Source organism: Mirounga leonina, unplaced genomic scaffold (genome assembly GCF_011800145.1).
Source record: "Mirounga leonina isolate KUSES-001 unplaced genomic scaffold, KU_Mleo_1.0 Mir_96, whole genome shotgun sequence".
NCBI lineage: Eukaryota > Metazoa > Chordata > Mammalia > Carnivora > Phocidae > Mirounga > Mirounga leonina.
The window spans coordinates 3,481,172-3,506,930 of NW_023270871.1; the positions used below are offsets into that span (position 1 = coordinate 3,481,172).

Here is a 25,759-nt window from a genome sequence, read left to right on the forward strand (position 1 = left end):
TAACCACACACACATATTTTTAAAGCCTCTCTTCCCTCCCTCTTTCAGTCCTTCAAGTTCTCCTCCTCAGAGAAAACCAATGTTACCAGTGTTTTTGGTGAATCCTTTCAAGGATATTTTGTGCAGGTCCAGGCAAATACATACATGTGTACATGCATGAATACTTACATGTGTGTAATTTTTTTCCATTTTAAAAATAGGTAGTAATATTTAACAAACACTGTTTTGTACCTTCCCCCCCCCCCCAACAATCTTGGAGGTTATCAGGTCATTTAGGTATATTAATTTTATGTATTATAACATAAATGATAACCTGACTTATTTTCTACCCTGACCAAAGGAGACTGTGATAAAAATAAATAGAAGAAAAGATGGTGGAAGTTGTCAACCTGTGAAGTCTGCTTTCTGTTGATTACTGCAGTGTTAATGACAGTGTCACCCTGGAACTAGCGTCAGAGAAAGTTTCGACTTAAAACTGGTGGGCAATTAAAAAACAAAAATTATTTCAGAAATTTGTAATCATCCAGTTCTAGTTGAATGGTTTATGTCTGTCATTCTTAAAATTGAAATAGTCATTAAGTAACAGGAGATTTAGTACTGTTTTCAAACTTCCTGAGCCCAGAGACTGGAGGTTCAAGTTCACTTTTCAGGTTTAAGTGAATGTCATGAAGTCATCAGTCAAACAGATTTTTTGAGCACGTGCTGTGCCAGGTGCTGTCTCACTGTGTGCTCCCCTGGCCTTTCTTCTGTGCAGGGGAAGGGCTCTCTCCCTTTTCTTACAAGGCCACCAGTCGGTGGGATCAGGTCCCTACCCTAATGACCTCATTTAACCTTAACTACCTCCTCTAAAGATTCCTCCAAATATAGTCACACTGGGGGTGAGGGCTTCAACTTAAGAATTTTGGGGAGGCACAAGTTAGCTCATAGCATTTACTAAACCTCCTCATCTGGAAAATAAGGACAATAATACTTGTCTCATTGGGTTAGTGGGAGAATTGAAAGACTATCCTGGTATGTCAAAGGTATCTGATGTTTGTATTTCTTTCATTTTTTAGCTGTCTTCTTTTGGAGAGAAAACAATAGAAGTGAGGAATGTCATGACTCTGTGGCTATATGTGGTTCTGTTGATAGACTCCTAGAGCTAGAAGGTCCCACAGAATTTAAATGACTTGTCCAAGGTCACCTATTAAGCAAGTTTCAGAAACTGGGGCCAAACCCTAGGTCTCAGAACCATTCGGCCTGTGTTACACTAATTATGTACCTTATTTTACTCAGAGTTGACTAGAGTAGGTGGACTGCCCAGCAGGCTTAGATTTGTCTTGGATATTTAACAGCAGTGCCGCCCCCAGACACATGCAGGCATTATGGGCTGAGTGGAACGCTATGTGCCCTGTGTAAAGCTATCCTTTCATTGGATTAATGAGCTGGGTGGCCTCTTTGGCTATGCACAGGTCTGGCCTCACAGTATCTAGTTTCAGAAGAGCATGATTGGCCAGCATGCATGTCAGGGAGAAAAGGTTCTGTGGGGGTCACCAATGTCCTTGGGGAGAGAGGATCGTGCTTTTCACTGGGAAGGAGGCTCTGTACCAACTACATTGAAAAGTGCACCAGCTCAGACAGCTGAAATAATTTGCTCTCTAAGGGATTTGGGTTTTGTGGGGCAATATCTGCAATTGAATGACTCTTTCCAACTGAACTCATGGCTTCAGTTACTCCGATCATTTCAGCCTACATAAACATTCTCTGTCTAACCTTGGGTGACTGGGTACATAATCCCAGGCTGACTGGTGAGAGGGTGGAGAATGTGCTGGTTCCCAGTTGGTAGGATTTAGGGGACAATGGCTGGGGCCTAGTAGAGTGATTCTGTGCCTGAACTCCCACCATTAGCAGTAGATTCTTTTGTGTGTTGAAGGCTTTGGGGTCATTATGATCCCTCTTTGAGACTTCAGAACCACTATGTAGGATGAGGGGAAGCTGAGCTTTGTGAGTCTAGGTTATCAGGCAGATATCAGACCATGTGGAAGGGTGACACAGAGTAGACCGAGAGATGTTGTAGCTGATAGGCAACCTCCCATGAGTTCATGAAACCCCTATGATTTGCAGTCAAGGAAGCCAAAGTAAAAAGACTTCTGAGGTCATGCAACTGGTTAGGGCTGAGCCAAGTCAGATACCCAGACTTTTGGCTTCTGCTTCTGTCCTATTTATTTAGTATAAACAATGATGAAGAAAATAGAGTGGCCGCAGAAGGGTGAGCCCCAGAACATAGGGAATGGGAAGGAGACCGAAGACAACCTCTAACTGGCTCCTAGCAGTGCCTAAGCCAGTATTGGTATCTGCACTCATGCAGGAAATCCCCTCTTGCAAACAGAGTCATAGCCCAAAATTCATTCATATGCTGATTTCTTGAATTGTGGGGCTAGTTTTTCCATGGAAATAATAGTTTAAATACTTTAAATGGTGAATTAGGTTCCCTTAGGTCTGTGTGTAAATACCTATTTAATTCATGGAATACCTGAAGCGTAGTATTAATAGGAGTATTTCAATTAATCCTACTCAACACTTGTTACATTATTACTTCTATGGGAATATAATATATAATGAATTTTAGATCAGGTTAGAAGAAAGGCACCTCTCACACAGGGCAGAGGTGGCTCTCCTGAAACAGAATCTGGAGGATGGGGTAGGGCACAGATTAGGAAGGGTGGGTGGGAGGGCAGCCATCCTCTCTGACCGTCAGCTCAAAAATAATGGTAGGAATAATTTCACCTTGCCTGCTTCCTAAGTTTGAGTGAATGACTGAGTGAAATAGTAGATGGGAAAATGCTTTGTAAAGAAAATAAAGAAAATATTTGTCTAAGTAAGATAAGCCCTTTATAGGTCAATAGCTCCCTAGTTGGTTTGATGGGCTCATTGAGGGGAGTGGTAGGGAGATGACAGTGCTATGGTACTGGGTTCAGGCCTCAGGTGTTAGTAGTGAGGATCATAGATCAATAGTAGTGACGGTAAACTCATGTTTACGGGGACCTTTCTAGGTGCCAGACATGGTCCTGGGTGCTTTATTATACTAATTTAACATACCCATTATAATGGCTAATGTTCTGTATTAACTTGTTGGGCCATGGTGCCCAGATATTTGGTCACACACTAGTCTAGATATTGCTTTGAAGGTACTTTTCGGATGAGGTTAAATTTAAATCAGTAGACTTTGAGCAGAGTACCTCCATCATGTGTGGGCCTCATCCACTCAGTTGAAGGAGGAATTTTGCCTCCAGACTGCCCTAAGATTCAAACTCAAGCCTAGATAAACTCTTGCCTGCAGATCTGCCCTAGTCAGCTTCAACAGTCATGTGAGGCAATTTCTTAAAGTCAGTCTTTCTCTGTCTCTTCTCTGTCTCTGTCTCTGTATGTGTCACACACACACACACACACACACACACACACACACACGTTTTGTTTCTCTGGAGGATCCTGACTAATACACACAATTAACAGAGAAAGAAGCTAAAATAGATAACACAGAAACTTCCTTAAGTAAGCAGCTATGGCAGAGACCAGGTAGGTAGTTGTTCACCAAACCATTTTCCATTTCCCTGTGGGCACACAGCTGCACTGCATTTCCCAACCTCCTTGCAGGCGGGTGAAACTGTGTAACTGAGTGCTGGTCCATGGCTAGTGGGTGAGAGTGAGACACATCTCCAGACCATGATCGCTCTTCCCTGACTTGCTATCTTCAGGGCCCTGGAGATGCCGTGAATGCAGTGAGCCTGAGTCCCTGCATGGCGCAGAGCCTACAAAAGCACATTGTAGAGTGACCCGAGAGAGCAGTAAACCTGTGTTTTGTTTAGTCTCTGAGATTTGGGTTTATGTTGTTAAATAGAACCCTTTCCCTGACAGATTCAAATCTGGCCATCAGGCTCCAGAGTCTGAATGCTACATCTCCATGGTGCTCAAATGCCCTTTGCATCTAGTAATCAAGAACTTAGAGTAAGAAATATCTCCTTCACTTTCCTTGCCTGTGCCTAAAAACCAAGATTGCCTGAAAGGTACAGAACACCACATCCTGGAGCTAAATGCTAAACACCACATTCTAGGGTACGTGGAACTATGCAGAGGAAAGTGAGAGCCTTGGATATGTCGGGGAGGGAGTGGAGGAAGATGGGCACAAATTGTGCACTTGATCTGTTTCCTAATTTCCCTGGCTGTGGCCTTTGTCTTCCCGGAGCAGGGGAGTTCCTGGCTCTTCATGAACTAGTAAGCCTGGTCTGTTTACATTGGAGTAGACTGTGGAAATATACAGCATGTTCTGCCCAGTGCCAGCCATTCCTCACTCCGAGGTGCTTTTTCCAAGCTCAGTTCAACAAAGGGGGAAAGAGCTACCCCAGTGCTGCTCAAGGAGGCTGGCGCTAACACATTTTTCCACATAAATGTTGCCATCTATAAACAAAATCAAGGTTCAGGGCGAGAGGGGGTGGCTTTGTCTTCCCTTTTCTATGCAGTGTGCACTGTTTAACCACTGGTACCTAGGCCAATCACCCTGTCTAGTCTGGGGCAGTTATACTTTTGGATTTGTCTAGGGTCAGAAAAACCTAGGTTGGAAGGTAACAGATTGGGCTCTTGTGACCAGATTCAAATGAATTGACAAAGTCTTTTCACCCCACAGAACACAGAAATCCCGGGGCAGAAACTTTGAACTGGAAAGGGCTGTGTTGATACATGAAAGCTTCCATGGAAGCCGCTTTAGCAACCCTGCGCATATTAGCTCTTACACTGAAAGGTGACCATGCTCATAAGCTCTGGTGCAAAACCTGAACCTCAAGGTGTGTGTTGTCTGGCTGAGTCTTTGGGAAGAATTTGTTCACTTTAGGAAAACATGAATTTAAATTTAGTACAACAACTATATGAGGTCAAAAGATTTTTTAACAGATTTTTCACTTTCCAACGAGTGTCAGATTGTTTAATTTCAGCTTCTGTCTAGTCCATTCCTTATACAAAAATTAGAACGTGTCTTTGTTCAGTCTGACCACTTTATTTTTTACCATATAGACCACTGACTACTTTTGTTTAAATGAAAGAATACAGGGGCGCTTGGGTGGCTCAGTCAGTTAAGAGTCGCCTGCCTTCAGCTCAGGTCATGATCTCAGGGTCCGGGGATCAAGTCCCTCATCGGGCTCCCTGCTCAGTGGGGAGCCTGCTTCTCCCTCTACTGCTCCCCCTGCTTGTGCACTCCCTCTCTCTCTCTCTGTGTTAAATAAATAAAATCTTATAAAAATTAAATAAATGAAAGAATACAGGAGATTGGCATGACCCTTGTGCAAGGCTGACACACAAATTTGTGAAGCGTTCCCATATTTAAAACATTAAATAGTCGTTGCTTTTCTGTGGTTTAGTAGAACTCTGGTATTTTAAACCAGCATGTCAGATTTATGGGGATGGGGGTGTCTGGTTTGGCAAAGCGGCCCATGGATTTTTCCTGCCCTATCACACTCTCCCTTTCACAAGAATCCCTGTTTTGTGGTGGATTGCTGGGCATCTTCTGGAGCTTGAGACAGTCAGGTTTCTTGATTGCAACAGAATGCAGTTTGGGCTAATATCTGGTACATGGAGATTTTATTTGTTTATATTAGGAGTTATAAGATTTGATGACAGGCTGGGAGACTAAACTTGGGAATGATAGGAACCAAGGAAGCACCATAAGCCCAAGAAGCAGGACGTGGGAAACACAGCAACTGTCTCTGTCTCCCAGCAGGAACTGAGTGGCTGGGGCATGCCTACCACTGTTAACCTCTGCAATGAAAATGACCTCTAGGTAGGCAGCATTCGATAGAGTACCCAAGACTCCTGTCCCCTGGTTACTTGGTAGAACACAAATCCAGGTACTCAAACGAAAGGATTTTCTGGGTATAAAGTCCAAAACAGTCCACCTTAATATACGGAGATGATCAGGATGGGCCTAATCTAATCATATGAGTTCTTTAAAGCAGAAGAGCAAGGCAGAAAGGGAAGTCAGAGAGATTTGGAACATTAGAAAGATGGTATGTGCCATTGCTGGCTTTGAAGATGGGGAGGGGTCCCTATGCCAGGACCATAGAATGGCTGCAAGGAGCTGAAAGTGACCCCTGGCCAACAGCTAAAAAGGAAACAAGGAACTCAGTCCTGCAACTGCAAGAAACTGAATTCTAATAACAGGAATGAGCTTGGAAGAGGTGTCAGCTGGGGACACAGGCACCCAGCATCTTTGAGATCTTGTATTAGTCAGGGTTCTCCAGAGAAACAGAACCAATAGGATATTTATATAGGTATATATAAAAGAAGGTTTATTATAGGAATTGTCTTACATGATTATGGAGGCTGAGAAGTCCTATGAGCTGCCATCTTCAAGCTAGAAAACCAGCTTGTCTGACATGTAATATTGTCTGAGGCCTGAGAATCAGGAGGCTGGTAGTGTAGATGCTAGTCCAAGTGTGAAGGCCCAAGAACCAGGAGCACTGATGTCCAAAGGCAGGAGAAGATGGATGTCCCAGCTTAAGCAGAGAGCAGATTTGCCCTTCCTCCACCTTTCTGTTCTATTCAGGCCCACAGATGGATGATACCTTCCCAGGTTGGTGAGGGCCAGCTCCTTTACTCACTGATTCAGATTCTCATCTTTTCCAGAAACACCCTCACAGACACACCCAGAAATAATATTTTACCATCTATATGGGCATCCCTCAGCTCAGTCAAGTTGACATATAAAATTAGCCATCACAGACCGTGAGCAAAGAACACAGCCACGGCATCCCCGAATTCTGACCTACAGAACTGTGAACAAATAAACACACATCGATTTAAGATGCTAAGTTTGTGGCTATTTGCTATACAGCAATCAATAACTAATATGCTATGTCCCCTGTCATTTGGGAGTTACAAAGTCAGGAAGACAGTGTCGCATCAGGTGAGCTTAGGCGTGTATAGCCCCTGACTCTATCTGTGGGCAGGTAGCATATGGATTGGTCGTTTTCTTTGGAGTTGGGGGGCAGGTTCAAGAATTACCTTTTGCCATGGCTACACACTGGAAGAGAACTGATTTCCTAGAACGAAATCAAGGTGTGGCTTAAAAAGAGGATGGGAGCTAAGTAGCCCTGGTAAAGGTCTACCTACCACAGAGTTTTCCTCGTAAATGTTCTGGTGTACCTTCTGCTCAGCCTGCCTGTGGCTGCTTAATGGCTGGGTGTTAATCACACCTAAGTTCCTAACATCCCTCTCGTGTAAAAATGTGGATAACATGTTGTGTTTTAAGTGCCAGTGTTTCAGGAAAGGCTTAGGTATGTTTAAGAGGTGGAGTGGCCTGTAAAAGGACTGTAAGTTCAGAAGTCTGGATAAGTGGATTTTAATCCTGGGTTTTCTGCTGTGTCACTTCAAGCAATCAGTGATACCCCGTGGCTTTAAGTTGCCTCTCTGAAAACTGAGCTTGTGATTATCTGTCTAAAATTCACTCATTCATTTAATATTTATTGAAAGTTGGTATGTGTCAGGTTCTAAGGATGTAGCAGTGAGCAAGGCTGGCAAGACCCTTGAAGTACACAATTAACATCATAGAGATTAGGGAAAACCTCTCCCAAGAGGTAATATTTGAGTTGGACGTGGGCACCTCAGACTGGGTCTACTGTGAGATTATGAACAATGGGTTGATTGCCAAGATGTTGAGCATCGTCATCATGGTTGGGCATAGTCTAGATATGGTCCATAGACCACAACTGCCTTCTTGTTTTTATATGGCCCTTGGGCTAAGACTTGTTTTTCCATTTTTAATGGTGTATTCGTTTTCTAGGGCTGCCATAATAAAGGACCACAAACTGAGTGGCTTAAACACAGATTTATTGTCTCACATATGTGGAGGCTAAGTCCAAAATCAAGGTGTCAGCAGGGTTGGTTCCTCCTTGGGGCTGTGAGGGAGCACACGTTCTATGCTTCACTCCTCGGGCATTCCTTGGCTTATAGATAACATTTTCCTGGGTTTCTCCTTATGTCCATATTCCCCTTTTTATAAGGACACCAGCCACATTGGATTAGGGCCTGTCCTAATAATATCATCTTAACTTGATTATTTCTCAAAGATCCTTGTTCCAAACAAGGCCACATTCTGAGGTGCTAGAGATTAGGAGGTCAACATATCTTCTCTGGAGGGGGAGGGCGGGACACAATTTAACCTATAACAAATGGCTACATTTTAAACAGTTATATAATATGTACCAACATGATATCTTCAATTTTGTCTCTCACTCCACAAAGCCTAAAATACTTGCTATCTGGCTCTTTAGTAAAAAAGTTTGTCAACCCTGATCTAGATGGGTGACTCTCAAATTTTAGGATGTGTCTGTACTGAGAGGGCCTCACTTCCAGAGTTTCGAGAATTTGCAAGTAATACTGATCCTGTTAGGCAAGACAGTGGTCTCTAGATTTGGGCTCTTAGATGTGCCACATCATCTAGGGAGCTTGTTGACCATACAGACTCCTGGTGCTGCAGACTTAGAGTCTCCAGGGTTGGAGCCAGAGATGATTTTAGTATGCAACCAGGTCTTTTGGTCTAGTTTAATTACCGTGGTCAGGAAAAGCAACTGACTGCATTATTCCTTTGTGATTTGATTGGTTGCTTGGGCCTCATCTGTCTGTGGGAGATCAGAGTGATTGGGGAATCCTGTTCTTCTTGTCGGGACTTGCGCGGAAAGAAAACATCATCAAGAAGTGTATATGGCCTGAATTCTTCCAAGGCCATAGACCTTTGTTTAGGCTGTTGCATAAATATTATTATCATTAAGTGGCTTGTCAGCAGCTCATGGTAAAAAAAAAAGACATATTGACTACAAACTCAATTGGAGCCAACAACAATGTGGGACATCTGCTGAGAGACCCCAGCCTCCTGGGCTGCTCTGAGATTGGTTTACTATCCAGACCACAGAAGGTAACAGTCCCATGTGCCCTGCGCCCCTCGTGCTGTGACTTCCTGGTCAATTAAGCAAACTTCAAGAGGGATACTGACATACTGGAATATTCCCAAGGGAGGGAGATGAGGGATCTGGAAACTATGATCAAGAAAGAAGGGTTGAAAGAGGGCTTGTAAAATGGTGGTCTGCAGGCCCAATCCAGCCACAGACATGTTATGCTCAGCAATCCTAGTGATTAAAAATTTCTTGAATTTGAGTGCCTTTGGGCAAAGCATGTACTCTGGCCAGTTCCACAACCTCACCACTTCCCATTTCTTTATACCAGTCTCCTTTACAGAGATTTGTTACCCGCCTGCTCTCTGACCTTTGCACTTTGAAAACCCTCAGAAGGAATACAGATATATGGTCAGGTCACAGAGAGCTAAGGAGAGAATATGAGCTAATTAAAAATATCTAAAGACATGTAGTCACGTATCCAGTGTCCACTGAGTACCCATGATGTGCCTGGGTTAGTGCCAGGTGCTGGCAGGGCAGCCATAAGTAAGATAGCTGTGTGGCCCTTCTGGGAGCTGACATTCTCTTATAAAAAAGACATACAAAAAAACAATAGCAGATTTTGATAAACACTTTGAAGGAAACAGCAAGGGCATAAGTAGGTAACGATAAGGAACATCTTGGTTTGGACAGTGTGGTCAGGGAAGTTGCTGGCCACCCCAGAAGTAGGGGAAGACCTACCATGTGAAGGGGAAATGCACCAATTCTGTTTTTCTTCCAAGGGTGGGTAAGGAATCCTGAGGGAGTCTATGAAAGGGAGATTTTACTTCATCAGAAGAAAGAACTCTTCAAGTTGAGCTCTCTGTCCATGAATTAAGGAGCCTTTCGAGGTAATGAAGTTCAAGACAATGGAAATGATAGAGCTAACCACAGATTCTCAGTAGGTGGAGCTGTGAAGGAGGTGGTGTGATCTTCAAAGAGATCCCTTAAAATTCTGAGATTCTCTGATGTGCTATGATGACAACAGTGTGAAACCACAGAAATCCTATTTTGGACCCAGATAATATATAATCTCTACTGGGATTATCTTCAAATTCTACAGGCAAGCTAAGGAAGCAGATATGCTTATTTCCACAGGAACAGAGTAGGTAGACTGTACAGATAGGATCTTGATAAGGGAAAACCCCAAGGTACTAAACTCATGTTTAGGAAAGTGATCTGAAAGTACTCTTCCTATAATTATGTTCTTTTGAAGGAATGGGATTTGAAGTCACCTGGTGGCAGTTTATTATCCTTTAAAAACTATAAATTGAACCATGTCCATATTATGGAAAACCCAGGTAGCCATTCTGAGCCCTGTTTGTGCGGTTGTTTGTTTTGTGGGTGCTAAGGGGCCAACCCAGAATCAGATCTCTGGGGTCCTAAAATGAAGGAGGTTCCATTAGTATAAAAAATACTCCCTGAGATTCAGACATCAGCCAAGGTGACATAGGGGTTAGTTGCTCAGCAAAACAAACACCTCCCTTCTGAAAACTTCAGCTCCCTCCTACTTCCACCACCTTTCCTCAGGCTACCTGCCCCCCATTAGTAATAATTGCAGCCACTGGTTATGAGAGTTGTCTATGTGCCAGGTACTAAGTGCTTCCCATATGTTATCTTCTTTAAAGTTCAGAACAAACCTTTCTCCATTTTACCGATGAAGAAATTGAGCCCCAGAGAGGCAGAGCTTCTAGTCCAAGTCACAGAGCAGCTGAGGCACATACAGGCTTTGAATTTAGGTTTGCCTGGCTGTTTCCATCAGTTGCTACTCATTATCTTTGAGGCTAATCACTGGAACTAGATTTCACTATGATAAAAATGTTAAGAAACTTTCCTGGGGCTAGCTGACCATAAACATTGATTGCTAAAGGAGGAATCTCTCAGGTTGTGTAAAAATGTTCTCTCTTGAAGAATCCTGTTCTGTGTGTGTGTCTGTTTTTTAAAGTAAAACTTAGATAATTTGCTTAGTTTTATATTACTTTTTTGTACTTGTTTCTTGCATTATAAAGTCATGTTTTTTCATTTTTTATTTTTTTTAAGATTTTTCTCTATTTACTAGAGAGATTCTCTATTTACTAGAGAGAGAGTCTGTGTACGCATGAGTGGGGGGGTGGCAGAGGGAGAGGGAGAAGCAGACTCCCCTGCTGGGCTCAATCCCGGGACCCAGGGATCATGACTTGAGCCGAAGGCAGATGCTTAACCTGCTGAGCCACCCGGGCGCCCCATGTGAAGTCATGTTTTTATAAGAAATTCTGTAATTTGAATACAGTATGGAGCCTTCATTTTAGTGTGTCTGTGTTTTTTTCATACGTTTAACTGTTTTTGCTTTCAGGATTGTTTTCTTTTTCCTCTTTCCTTTATTGAGGACATACTTTACACAACAACAAAATGCCCAGATCTAAGTGTACAGTTCAATGTGTTTTGATAAATGTATGTACTCCTTTGTAACCATTAATTTTCATTTTCCTGAAAGGTGTTTGCTGCCACTTTCTGTTCCATTCCTTCATTCTCCCAGAGGCAAACCCTGTTCTGATTTCCATCATCATATATTAATTTGGTTTGTACTTGGTCTTAATATAAGTGGAATCAGATGGTATATACTCTTTGGCCTCTAGCTTCTTGTACTCAGTGTATTCATCTATATTGTTGCAAGTATCTTTAGTTCTTTTTTTTATTACTATTGCTGACTAGAAATCCATTATATGAATTTACCACAGTTGACTTATTCTTTTTGGTGGACATCTGGTTTGTTGACAATTTTCAGCAGTTGAATAAAGCTTCTGTGAACATTTGTGTATAAATCTTTTTGTAGGCATATGCTTTCATTTCTCTTAAGTATATTCCTAGGAGTGGAATGACATCATAAGGTAGGGTATGTTGAACTTTATAAAAACCTGCCAAATTGTTTTCCAAAGTGATGATATGTTTACACTCCCATAAACAATGTGTGAGAATTCCATCTGCTTCACATCCTCACCAACACTTGATATGGTCACTCTTTTTAGCTAGTAGTGGTATCTCATTATGGCTTTAATTTATATTTCCCTGATAACTTACAATGTTAAACACCTTTTCATGTGCTTGTTGGCTATTCTATACCTTCTGTTGGAAGATTTCCGTTTAAGTCTTTCCCTTCCTTTTAATTGACTTATTTTTAAGTTATTGATTTATAGAACTTCTGTATATATTCTGGAAATGAATCCCTTTATATACCCATGTATTGTAAATGTGTTCTCATAGTCAGTAGCTTGCCTTTTTTCACTTTCTTTAGTGGTTTCTTTTATGAACAGAAACTTTCCCTCAGGTCAACATAATATCTTAATTAATTCAATTTTATAATGTCTTAAAATCTGAAAAAAACCCTGAGATTTTGATTGGGATTATTTTAAACTATAGATTAATTTGGGGAGAATAGATATTTTAATAATGAATCCTTCAGTCCTTGAACATGGTATATCTGTCCATTTTTTTTTTGAATTTCTCTCAGCAGTGTTTTGTGGTTTTTAAGTATAGAGGACTTGCATGTATATTAAAATGTTTATTTTTAGGTGTCTGATGCTATTATAAATGGTATTTTATAAATTTCATTTTCTAATTTTTTTGTTAGTAAGATATAGAAATATAATAGATTTGTTCTTCACTTTTGAAAGGAAATCTTTGTATTTAAAACACTATTTAGGGGGGCCTGGGTGGCTCACTCATTTGAATGTCTGACTCTTGATTTAGGCTCAGGTCATGATCTTGGGGTCCTGGGATTGAGCCCCACATTCAGCTTTGTGCTGAATATGGAGCCTACTTGAGATTCTCTCTCTCTCTCCCTCTGTCCCTCCCCAACGCTTGCGCACTCTCTCAAAAATAAATAAATAAATAAATAACAATAAAAAATGCTATTTATAATATTTACATTATTATAAAATATTTGTAAATCATATGGTTAATTTCTCCCAGTCTTTTTTTTTTTTAAAGATTATTTATTTATTTATTTGACAGAGAGAGACACAGTGAGAGAGGGAACACAAGCAGGGGGAGTGGGAGAGGGAGAAGCAGGCTTCCCGTGGAGCAGGGAGCCCGATATGGGGCTCGATCCCAGGACCCTGGGATCATGACCTGAACTGAAGGCAGACGCTCAACCGATTGAGCGACCCAGGCGCCCCTCTCCCAGTCTTTTATTTACTTTAATACTCCTTTTTATATTTAATTTATATGATCTCCACTTTTTCTTTTGAGTTCAGCTTTTTATTTTATTTTTTAAATTTTATTTATTTTTTAATTAAAATATAGTTGACAGAATGTTGCATTAGTTGCAGATGTATAACATAGTGATTCAACAACTACGTACGTTATGCTATGTGCACCACAGGTATAGCTCCCATCTGTCACCATACAAGGCTATTACAGTACCACTGACTGTGTTCCCTATGCTGTACCTTTCATTCCCATGACTTATTCATTTCATAACTGGAATCCTGTACCTTCCACTGCCCTTTACCCATTTTGCCTATCCTTCCATCCCCTTCCCTTCTGGCAACTATCATTTTGTTCCCTGTAATTATGAGTCTGTTTCTGTTTTTGTTTGTTTGTTCATTTGTTTTGTTTTTAAGATTCCACATATAAGTGAAATCATATGGTATTTATCTTTCTCCATCTGACTTATTTCACTTAGCATAATACCCTCTAGGTCCATCCATGCAAATGGATGGCAAATGGCAATAGCTCATTCTTTTTATGGCTGAATAATATTCCTGTGTGTGTGTGTGTGTGTGTATCTATGTATAGCTATCACATCTTCTTTATCCATTCATCTATTGATGGACACTTGGGTTGCTTCCATATCTTGGCTATTGTAAATAATGCTGCAGTAAACATAAGGGTGAATATATCTTCTCAAATTAGTGTTTTCATTTTCTTTGGGTAAATACCCATAGTGGAACTACTGGATTGTGTGGTATTTCTATTTTTGATTGTTTTGAGGAACCTTCATACTGTTTCCGCAGTGGCTGCACCAATTTACATTCCCACCAACAGTGCATGAGGGTTCCCTTTTCTCCACATCCTCTCCAACACTTACTTCTCTGTTTTTTGATATTAGCCATTCTGGACTGGTTGAGGTAACATCTTGTTGTGGTTTTGATTTGCATTTCGCTGATGATTATAGATATTTAGCATCTTTTCATGTATCTGTTGGCCATCTGTGTGTCTTTAGAAAAATGTCTATTCAGGTCATCTGCCCATTTTTTAATAGGATTTATTTTTTGGTGTTGGATAGTATAACTTCTTTATTCATTTTAGATATTAACTTATTGGGTATATCATTTGCAAATATCTTCTCCCATTTAGTAGGTTGCCTTTTTGTTTTGTTGATGGTTTCCTCTGCTGTGCAAAAACTTTTTATTTTTGGTGTAGCCCCAGTAATTTATTTTTGCTTTTGTTTCCCTTGCCTGAGGAGACACATGTAGAAAATGTTGCTAAGGCTGATGTCAGAGAGACTGTCTGTGTTTTCTTCTAGGAGTTTTATGGTTTCAGGTCTCATATTTGGGTCTTTAATTCATTTTAGGTTTATTCTTGTGTACAGTTTAAGAAAATCGTCCAGTTTCATTCTTTGGCATGTAGCTGTCCAGCTTTCCCAGCACCATTTGTTGAAGAGACTGTCTTTTCCCCATACAGTTGATTTTTATATATTGCTATTGGATCCTATGACCTTGCAAATTCACTCAGTAGCCCTAAGTAGTTTGTTTGTTGATTCCTTTGGATTTTCTACATACATAATTATATTGTCAGAAACAAAGATAGTTTATTTCTTCCTCATCAATCTTTATGCCTTTTATTCTTTAAATCCTTTCCTTTTTTCTGATATGTACATTTAAAGCTATCACTTTTCCTCTAAGCACTGCTTTAGCTACATCTCACAAATTTTGATGTTTGTGTTTTCATTATCATTCGGTACAAAATGTTTTATAAATTCTATTTCATTTCTTTTAAAAATGCATAGGTTAATTTTTAAATATTTGAGAGTTTTTTTCTAGTTATCAATTTATTATCAACTTCTAATTGAATTCCATTTTGAAAGAGAATATACTCTGAGAATTCTAGTTACCCTTTGATATGAACCCATGTATCTCTGACACTATTTAGTATTTTAATTCTTTTTTTTTTTTTTTTGTACTTTGGCTATTATCTGTTGACTTTGAGTTAACTGATTTTTCTGTTGTTTCAATCTGCTTTTAAGCTTATTTATTATATTCTTTGTTTCAGATATCATATTTTTCTATTCTAGAATTTCACTTTAGAGCTTTAGTTTCTCTGATGAAATTCCTTTTTGTTCATCCATCCTTGTCTATCTTTATTTAACATAATTCTTTAACATATTTAAAATAGTTATTTTAGAGACCTCATCAACTTATTGTAGTATGTGGACATCAGTGGGTCTTCCTCTATTGACTATTTTCTTTTTTTTTATTTTGGACACATTTTCTTTCTTATTTGTGTGTCTCATAATTTTTTGCTATATGTCATACATTTTGCATAAATGAACAATAGGGACTAAGCAAGATTGCATATTTTTATTTTGTTTTAACCAGAGATGCCTTTCCCTTTCCTCTGTCCAGAAGCTTGGGAAGGGAATTTTTATCCAGTTCCTATCATGAGTTTAGCTGAACTGGGACTGAGATACAAGTTTAATTAGTTTTAGTTTACCTCTTGCCAATGAGATTATGGAGATTTCTCCTAGCCTTTTAGCCTAACTCCCAGCTTCTTGCTTCATGATGGGGGGCTGATCTGTTTGGGATTTTCAAGATTTGAACTAGAAGGGGATTTGGTTGCAGTTCTAGTTAGTTTGATTTTTACCTCCGGATTTAACTCCAGAAGGGGTCTAGAACCTAAGTAGCACAAGGGACTAGGAAATTTCTCTCTACCTCCCAGCTCTGCTCCAACTGCTCCTGACTCAGCAGAATTCCCATGAGGTAGAATTGCCGTTTTGGAATATATATTCTTGTGTTTCAGATTCCAGTATTTCATGCTAGCCCACACTGTTGTTAAAAGTTCCATTGGTTTCTTTTCATTCCAGAAAACTTGTTTTGTCTGTGTCAGGCCTACTTTTCCACCTGCCTCTACTCAGGCTAGGCAATTTGTCCCTGGTATGAAAATAATCACCACTTTGTGCTCTTCTTTGAATGGCATGTCTCTCTCTGGAATTAGTTTATTTAGACCTGTATATATGTATGTCTAGTAGTCTAAAGTCTTTGATGGTTTTAAAGAAAAATATAATTTTTAGTTTATCTGTTATTTTCTTTTGTTATGATGGAAGTGATAGTCATTATGCCTCTCTATATCTTTTTTTTTTAAAGATTTTATTGTGAGAGAGTGAGTGAGAGAGAGAGAGCACGTGCACACAAGCAGGGGGAGGGGCAGAGGGAGAGAGACAAGCAGACTCCCCGCTAAGTGGGGAGCCCCCCCTCCAACGCAGGGCTCAATTCCAGGACCCTGAGATCATGACCTGAGCTGAAGGCAGACACTTAACCAACTGAGCCACCCAGGCACCCTGTATGCGTCTCTGTATCTTAACCAGAAGTAGAACTTCCCTACTTTCTTGGAGTTTTTTCTTAGATTAGCTTTGGGAGACAAGTGTAAGACCTCAGAGCAACATAAAGTAGTCACAATTCTGGATTTAGACTTATTTAGATTTAGAATGCCAGTTGCCTGAGTCATGAGCAGTATTTGGCCTTATAAAATATTGCTGTTGTTTTAACCTTCCCTCCTGCCACCAAAAGCACTTATTTTTTCTGCATAAGCTTATTCCATTGCCCCTTCCCTCCAAATTTAATTCAAGTCCTGGTGGTGTTTTCTTTGATCTATCTCCACTGGTACCATCTTGATCTAAGCTACCATCATTGACAGATAACAGCAATAGCTTATTCCTGATAGTCTAGCTGGTTTCCCCATAGCCCCTCTGGGGTCCCTCTAAGCCAGTCTCTACACATCCAGACTAATTGTTATTAAAATATAATTCTGACCACGTCACCCTCCTGCTTAGATTCTTTCAATGGATTCCCATTGCTCTTAAGTCCAGACAAAATAACTGAGCATGGACTCTCCAGCTCTATCTTGCACCCTACTCCCTGTTTCCCAGTGTTCCAGTGACTTTCTTTTTAATCTCTACTCTCTTTGCTTTCTCCTGCTGTATAGCGTTTGCACATGGTGATCCCTCTACCTGAGCTACCCTTCCTTCCTTTTTTAACCTAGTCGTTGCCTATCCTTTTCTCCTTTCAGAGATCACCTCAACTATCACTTCTCAGTGAAGCCTTCCCTGATCTCCCTAGCTTTTTCAGATCCTCCTGTTTTTCTCCCATTTGCAGTTACTTGGCCTAGTGAATTCTGTATTTGCTTGTGAGGTTATCTAATTGGCAATATCCTCCATTAGACTAGAAGTTCCAGTGAGGACAGAGAAAAATATTTGTTTTCTGGATCACTGTTTCATCCTCAATGCATAGAACAGTGACTGGCATTTAATAAAATGTGTAGAATGAGGAATAACAAATTAATGAATATGGATAAAATTATATTTTACTTTTTTAACCTGGGGCATGTTCTTTAGATGGTTCCTATGTTCTATCTATCTATCTATCTATCTATCTATCTATCTATCTATCTAATCTTCATCATAATCATCTATCTATTTTTGTTTGATTGTTCTTAAAAATATTTAGTACAAGGCCCTTGGACTTCAGGAATTTGTCTTAAATCAAATTTAAAACACAAGACTACATATTAAGTAGGAAGTACATCTACCTTTAAATATTGAGTTGACTATAAGTGTGTTATTTGATTCACTATAGCAGAGGAACATGTCTCACAAAGCAGTAAAGAAATTCTCTAATTTATTTTTAATTATTATTATTATTATTTTGCTGGCTGCATTGACAGGTTTATTTCTCTTGACCTAGATAACTAGAGTGGATGGGAATTGAACATTTGCCAATTAATTAGTGACTTGTGAAAATCGCTGTAAAAATCAATGCAAACTGATAGCTGAATTTTTAGATGCCAGGTAAACATAAGTGGTATTGTCTTGTTCTGTGGTGGTACCTAAGGAATTGTGGTCAAGACTTAAGATCATTTAAGACCTCTCCCATAGAGTTCTTCTTCAAAGACTGGGTCTAGTTACCTAAGCTATTCTTAAATTATCTCTAGGTTTCCAATTCCACTCATCAGTCGTTTGATCCAGTGTGCAATTACTGGCATTGAAAATGGTGGAATTGTAAAGGAAACATCTCTCCTTCAAAAGTCAAGAAGATTGAGTTTCACACTCACATGAGAGTGATTTTCATGTTTTGGTTCCTAATAATTCTTTGGCATAACATCTCAGATGCTACTGGCAACCCCAAGATGACTCAGAGTTGGAGACTCACAAGTATCTTTCTCCATGGCCTTGCCCAAGCACTTTAAACCTCAGGGAAAAATAATACACATGGCCACATCTCTCATATGAGTTTGTGATCCTCTGCCTCTCCATCTTTTCACGCATGGGAAAAGACCCTGCCCAAGTAAAACAAGAAGATTATGTCTGCTGAAAGGAAGGGAGCAGTCAGCTGCTTCCTGCCATATCTTTTTTTTTTTTTAAGAACAAGTAAATAAGTTCAAGAGGGACCAGATTGTATCTTTAATACTTAATTTCTTGACATTTTAATGTGATTAACTGGAATTGAGCCAATCTGGAATGGTTTAAAATGTCAAGAAATGCCTATTTGTAGATTGTGTGTTTAAGTCTGTGCACACACACATACGAATGCATGTTACATAAATTATAAGAGAGGATAATTACTCTGTGGTGTAGGACATGTTTCCAAAGAACACAGATCTCAAGAAAATGGAATGATTGCTCTGACTACTAATCCCTAAGCATTTTCCCCTTTATTTTACTATCCCTCCTTCTGCATGTGTGTAAACATGTGATGATCATGGGGATAAAGTTGTACCAGAAGCCTTGAACAATCTTAATACTGTTTTATTAATTTACATTTCTTGAGGAACATTTTTAGTGAAATTTTTCTTTCTCAATATTCACTTCACATGAAATCCTCAGTGCTGCACAGACAGAAAGACAATATGATTTCTTTTTATTTACCAGTTCAACAATTTTTTTGAGCACCTGCTAGGTACAAGGTATTATTTGGGGTGCTATTAATTATATATTAACTTGGAAAAATTATAACTTTACTTGAAAAATGCCATTGGCTGTCTTTTCTCTATATTCCTTATATCTGGATTACTCATGTCAGTACTTGCCAGGCCCTTTAATGAAGAAGACACTTATGTGTCTTATGATATAAAAGTAATAATAAAATAAATTAATAACTAACAATTATTTAGGGATTGTTATATTCACTGTAATGTATGCTTTACATGCATCATCTCATTTAATCCTCACAGAAACCCTATGAGATTGTAACTGTTACTATTCTCACTTTACAAATGAAGCAACTGAGACAGAGAGTTCAGGTAACTTGCCCAAGTTACAGAGCTAGTAAGTGGAAGAGTTGAGACTGAATAAGCTAATTAAGCACAAAATGATATCCACAGAGCTTGTGGGATGAGAGCTGACTTGTGCAGAATTGACATGACACATAGAAAGAAATGACTCCTGGTGCTTATAAGGACAAGATACCAAGCCATCTGAAGAAGTCACAAGTTCATTCTGCTGATTTCAGAAATATTGATATGAATCCTTTTCAAATCAGCAGAGAGGGAAAAGTAAACAGACTAGGCAATAGAAGAAGACAAAAATTCTGGAAACAGACCCACATATAGATAAATATTTAGTACTTCACAAAGGTAGTATCTCAAAAGGAGAAATGATAGATCTTTCAGTAAAAAGTAGTAACAGCAATGTCTAATGTTTGCTGTGCTCTGGGGAGTGTTTCTAATTCTTTATGTGCTTTAACACATTTCATTGTTGAAACCACCCTACAGAGAAGGTAGCATCATTTTCATCTTTGTTTTATAGATGGGATATAGAAAAGATACCTAACTTTTGAAGGTCATGAACCCAGTGGTCTAGCTTCAAAGCCGGTGTTCTTAGTCACCAGCCTACATAACATCTACATTAGGAATCCTGTTTAGCCACTTAGAAAAAGTAAAGTTATAGCCTGACCTCATATATTACAACAAAGTAAATTTTAAAGATTTAAAAGTAAAATATGAAACAATGAATATGCTAGAAGAAAATATAATTAAAAATTGAAGTAATTGGGATGAGAAAGGTTCTTTCTCAAAAGGACATTTAAGATAGCAATCTTAAAAGAAATATATTGTTATTTTGATTATGTCAAAATGTAGAACTTCTATATAGAAAAGCAACAACTAAACCCTACCAAAAACAAAACCAAAAAGAAAATGACAAGTGAGAAAAAAATTACAACTTATGACAGACAGAGTTTACTATTTTTAGTATGTAAAGATAATCAGCCAATTGAGAAATGAGCCAGGATATCAGCAGATAGCTAATTAAATATTAATAGATAAAAAATTAAATATCATTGGATAACTGATATCAGAATAATTCCATCTTTAGTAGTGCTCAAACAGTTTGATATTTCAACAATGAGATGGTATTTTTGTCCTTGAATTATTTGTTGGTGAGGTAGGTTATGGGAAGCTGGCATTGCTGTACCCTGCTGCCGGAAGTATCACTTTTGGGGAAGGCAATCTGGCAAGATGTGTAAAAACCCTAACTGGTGTATATCTTTTGACTCAACAAATGAATTTTTAGGAATTTATTTGAAGATCATCTTATACACATGCAAGAATTTGTGTGCTAGCTGAATTGTGCTAGCTGAGGTATTGATTCTAATAGTGAAATGGTATAGCTATAAAACCAAAGAGAAAGAATTTGTTAAATAAATGAAGTTAAAAGACATTTGCATAGAAATGTATACATCAAAATTGGGATCATGCTTTATATATAATCACTTATAATCATAACAGTGGAAAGCATCGTTCCATGTTGTTATTAGCACCTCTTGTTTGCTGGCCAACATCAATCTCTCCTAATTATTGGTAATGACATCCCACAACTCCTTTGGAAACTACCACTTTGGTTTGACCTTTTCCCACCTCCAGGGATAGAAGCTGGTTGATTTAAGCAAATAATCATGTGGTATCCTCCTGACCACAGTGATGTTGCAGAGGTGAACATGTCATGTGAGCATACATCTAGCGGGGTGTACTTCATGACTTTTGCTGGGAACTGTTGGGACAGACGAACTGGCTTCTTATCTGTTTGCTAATGTAGAGCAAGTGGCTTCAGGGACTGTTGGAAGCCATCTTTGCATTATAAGGAAGGAAACAAGATGGAGCTAAGGGAGCTAAGAAGTAGAGATAGGAAATGGTGAGAGAAAAACCAGGTTCTCTTCACATCCTTGAGCCCTGGATAAAGCTTTGTCTGAAGCAATATTATGGACCACCTCAGACTCTTCAGATTTGTGACCCAGTAAATTTCTCTTCCCATGCTCACTTTTTTTTTTTTTAAGAGAGAGAAACAGAGAGGGATGGGAGGGGAGTGGGAAGGAGGGAGGGGCAGAGGGAGAGAGAGAATCTTAAGCAGGCTCCACACCCAGCACAGAGTCCAACACAGGGCTCAGTCTGAAAACCCTGAAATCATGACCTGAGCCGAAATCAAGAGTTGGATGCCCAACTGACTGAGCCACCCACGTGCCCCCCATGTTCACTTGTTAAAAGCTAATTTGTGTAGGGATGTCTGTTTCATGCAGCTGAAAACATCCTAACAGACACACATCTCTCTGTCTCAAACATGTAATACTTACATGTTTGGGACACACTGATTGCAATTCTAAATAGCAAATGGCTGAGGATGAAAATATTCTGATGAGGCAAAGGCTGTAGTCTCTGTATCACAGTCACTGAAAGAATTTCTGGACTGTAAGAAACCTGAAATTGGATGCAGATATTTAAATTATTATCATAGTTTTCTTTTTAATATTTAACAGTCAAAAACTCAAAATTTGTTATACTCTAGGAACATAATACTAGTTTCTCAGAGCTGGCAACTGCTAGACAGTTCTTCCAGCTGCTATTCTGCATATTTTAATACTAAAGAGAGAGACACTTTCAGCTGGCACATTTAATAATGTCACCAGCCATTGTGCACAGCAGAGTGTCATTCAGGTAAAGGTTTCAACAGTGTGTTTTCTAGAAGAACTTTTTATCCAAGATTCATAACTTTGGCAAATCTCAAAAATCTTTGACTGCCTTAAAGGACTGGTAGCTATAGCAATAATTTCAATAGGCTTTTTATTTAAAATGATAGCTTCTCTAAGCTAAAAGACTATAAAGAGTTGCCTTCTTAGAGAATTCTTAAAAAGTTTATAATTTTGAAATTGGATTAGTGAAAACAAAATGCATCATATGAGCCCATTTTTCTCTAACAACTTGTTCTATGATTTATATTCTTATTATGTCTGGAAAAGATGGTTTGTTGGTTTATTATGGATGTGTGGTCCATGATTTAGGAACTTCTCATTGTGAAATTTTAAGGTGGTGGAGTTTGCATAATCATTTTAATTCACCTTATAAAAAGATGAAGAATTCCAAAACAGCACTTTTTCGTAAAACATTCATGGTCAAATAAAATTAAATACCTGAATACTATCTGCTTTATATTATTATTTGAATTTTCATAAACATGCTTTGTTTCAGAAAGGATATCATGATCTTCCAAAATTCTCATTCATTCTCTATTAATATTTGCATTAGTTTATTCTATATTAGTGTTATATTAATAGTTTTATATTTGCAAACTATTCCCTTATTTAACTTTTTGAAAGTTTCAATAATCATTTTATTTTATTTTTATTTTTAAGTAGGCTCCATGTCCATGGTGGAGCACAAGCAGGTCTTGAACTCACGACCCTGAGATCAAGACCTGAGCTGAGATCAAGAGTTGGATGCTTAACTGACTGAGCCACCCAGGCACCCCTCAATAATCATTTTAGTACATAAAACTAATAGCATTAATCACTTTTAAATATAACATTTTACTCCTCTGTGTGTGTATGCAATATTGCAATATTTGTACTCCAGCTGTTAGAATTTCAATATTAAGCACATATAGAGATTTTCCCTCCAGGTTGCATCTAAAATGCTTATGTATATTTTTATTTATTTATTTATTTTCCTAATGGATATATGACTTATTTTTTTTATTTTTTTATGTTATATTAATCACCATAGATTACATCATTCGTTTTTGATGTAGTGTTCCCATGATTCATTGTTTGCGTATAACACCCAGTGCTCCATGCAGTACGTGACCTCTTTAATACCCATCACCAGGCTAACCCATTCCCCCACCCCCCTCCCCTCTGGAACCCTCAGTTTGTTTTTCACAGTCCATAGTCTCTCATGGTTTGACTCCCCCTCCGATCTCCGCCCCCTACATTTTTCCCTTCCTGCTATCTTCTTCTTTTTTTGTTTTTACAAATAATGTATTATTTGTTTCAGAGGTACAGGTCTGTGATTCAACACTCTTACACAATTCATAGCGCTACCATAGCACATACCCTCCCCAGTGTCTATCACCCAGGCACCCCATCCCTCCCACCCCCGACCACTCCAACAACCCTCAGTTTGTTTCCTGAGACTAAGAATTCCTTATATCGGGGCGCCTGGGTGGCTCAGTTGGTTAAGCGACTGCCTTCGGCTCAGGTCGTGATCCTGGAGTCCTGGAATCGAGTCCCGCATCAGGCTCCCTGCTCGGCAGGGAGTCTGCTTCTCCCTCTGACCCTCCTCCCTCTCATGCTCTCTGTCTCTCATTCTCTCTCTCTCAAATAGATAAATAAAATCTTTAAAAAAAAAAATTTAAAAAAAAAAAGAATTCCTCATATCAGTGAGGTCATATGATACGTGTCTTTCTCTGATTGACTTATTTTGCTCAGCATAATACCCTCCAGTTCTATCCACGTCATTGCAAATGTCAAGATTTCATTCCTTTTGATGGCTGCGTAATATTCCATTGTATATATATACCACATCTTCTTTATCCATTCATCTGTTGATGGACATCTTGGCTCTTTCCATAGTTTGGCTATTGTGGGCATTGCTGCTATAAACATCGGGGTGCACATACCCCTTCGGATCACTACATTTGTATCTTTGGGGTAAATACCCAGTAATGCAATTGCTGGGTCGTAGGGTACCTCTATTTTCAACTTTTTGAGGAACCTCCATACAGTTTTCCAGAGTGGTTGCACCAGCCTGCATTCCCAGCAACAGTGTAGGAGGGTTCCCCTTTCTCCGCATCCCCGCCAACATCTGTCGTTTCCTGACTTGTTAATTTTAGCCATTCTGACTGGTGTGAGGGGGTATCTCATTGAGGTTTTGATTTGGATTTCCCTGATGCCGAGCGATGTTGAGCACTTTTTCATTTGTCTGTTGGCCATTTGGATGTCTTCTTTGCAGAAATGTCTGTTCATGTCTTCTGCCCATTTCTTGATTGGATCATTTGTTCTTAGGGTGTTGAGTTTGATAAATTCTTTATAGATTTTGGATACTAGCCCTTGATCTGACATGTCATTTGCAAATATCTTCTCCCATACTGTCGGTTGTCTTTTGGTTTTGTTGACTGTTTCCTTTGCTGTGCAAAAGCTTTTTATCTTGATGAAGTCCCAATAGTTCATTTTTTGCCTTTGCTTCCCTTGCCTTTGGCGATGTTTCTAGGAAGAAGTTGCTGCGGCTGAGGTCGAAGAGGTTGCTGCCTGTGTTCTCCTTTAGGATTTTGATGGACTCCTGTCTCACATTGAGGTCTTTCAACCATTTTGATCTATTTTTGTGTGTGGTGTAAGGAAATGGTCCAGTTTCATTCTTCTGCATGTGGCTGTCCATTTTCCCAACACCAATTGTTGAAGAGACTGTCTTTTTTCCATTGGACATTCTTTCCTGCTTTGTCAAAAATTAGTTGACCATAGAGTTGAGGGTCCATTTCTGGGCTCTCTATTCTGTTCCATTGATCTATGTGTCTGTTTTTGTGCCAGTACCATACTGTCTTGCTGATGACAGCTTTGTAATACAGCTTGAAGTCCGGAATTGTGATGCCACCAGCTTTGCTTTTCTTTTTCAACATTCCTCTGGCTATTCGGGTCTTTTCTGGTTCCATACAAATTTTAGGATTATTTGTTCCATTTCTTTGAAAAAAGTTGCATATATAATATGTATTTCCTTGGTGTTGGTTGTGATCTCTCCTCTTTCATTCAAAATTATAGGGATTGCATTGAATGTGTAGATTGCTCTAGGTAGCATTAACATCTTCACAATATTTGTTCTTCCAATCCATGAGCATGGAACGTTTTTCCATTTCTTTGTGTCTTCCTCAATTTCTTTCATGAGTATTTTATAGTTTTCTGAGTACAGATCCTTTGCCTCTTTGGTTAGATTTATTCCTAGGTGTCTTATGGTTTTGGGTGTAATTGTAAATGGGATCGACCCCTTAATTTCTCTTTCTTCTGTCTTGTTGTTGGTGTATAGGAATGGCACTGCTTTCTGGGCATTGATTTTATATCCTGCCACTTTACTGAATTCCTGTATGAGTTCTAGCAGTTTTGGGGTGGAGTCTTTGGGGTTTTCCACATAAAGTATCATATCATCTGCAAAGAGTGAGAGTTTGACTTCTTCTTTGCCAATTTGGATGCCTTTTATTTCTTTTTGTTGTCTGATTGCTGTGGCTAGGACTTCTAATACTATGTTGAATAGCAGTGGTGATAGTGGACATCCCTGCCATGTTCCTGACCTTAGGGGGA

At 39.2% G+C, this 25,759-nt stretch overlaps 1 pseudogene; it reads left to right on the top strand.

Annotated features, from left to right (window-relative positions):
* The first annotated feature begins 5,252 nt into the window (after positions 1-5,252).
* LOC118006448 lies at positions 5,253-5,352 on the top strand (annotated as a pseudogene).
* The last annotated feature ends 20,407 nt before the right edge of the window (positions 5,353-25,759 follow it).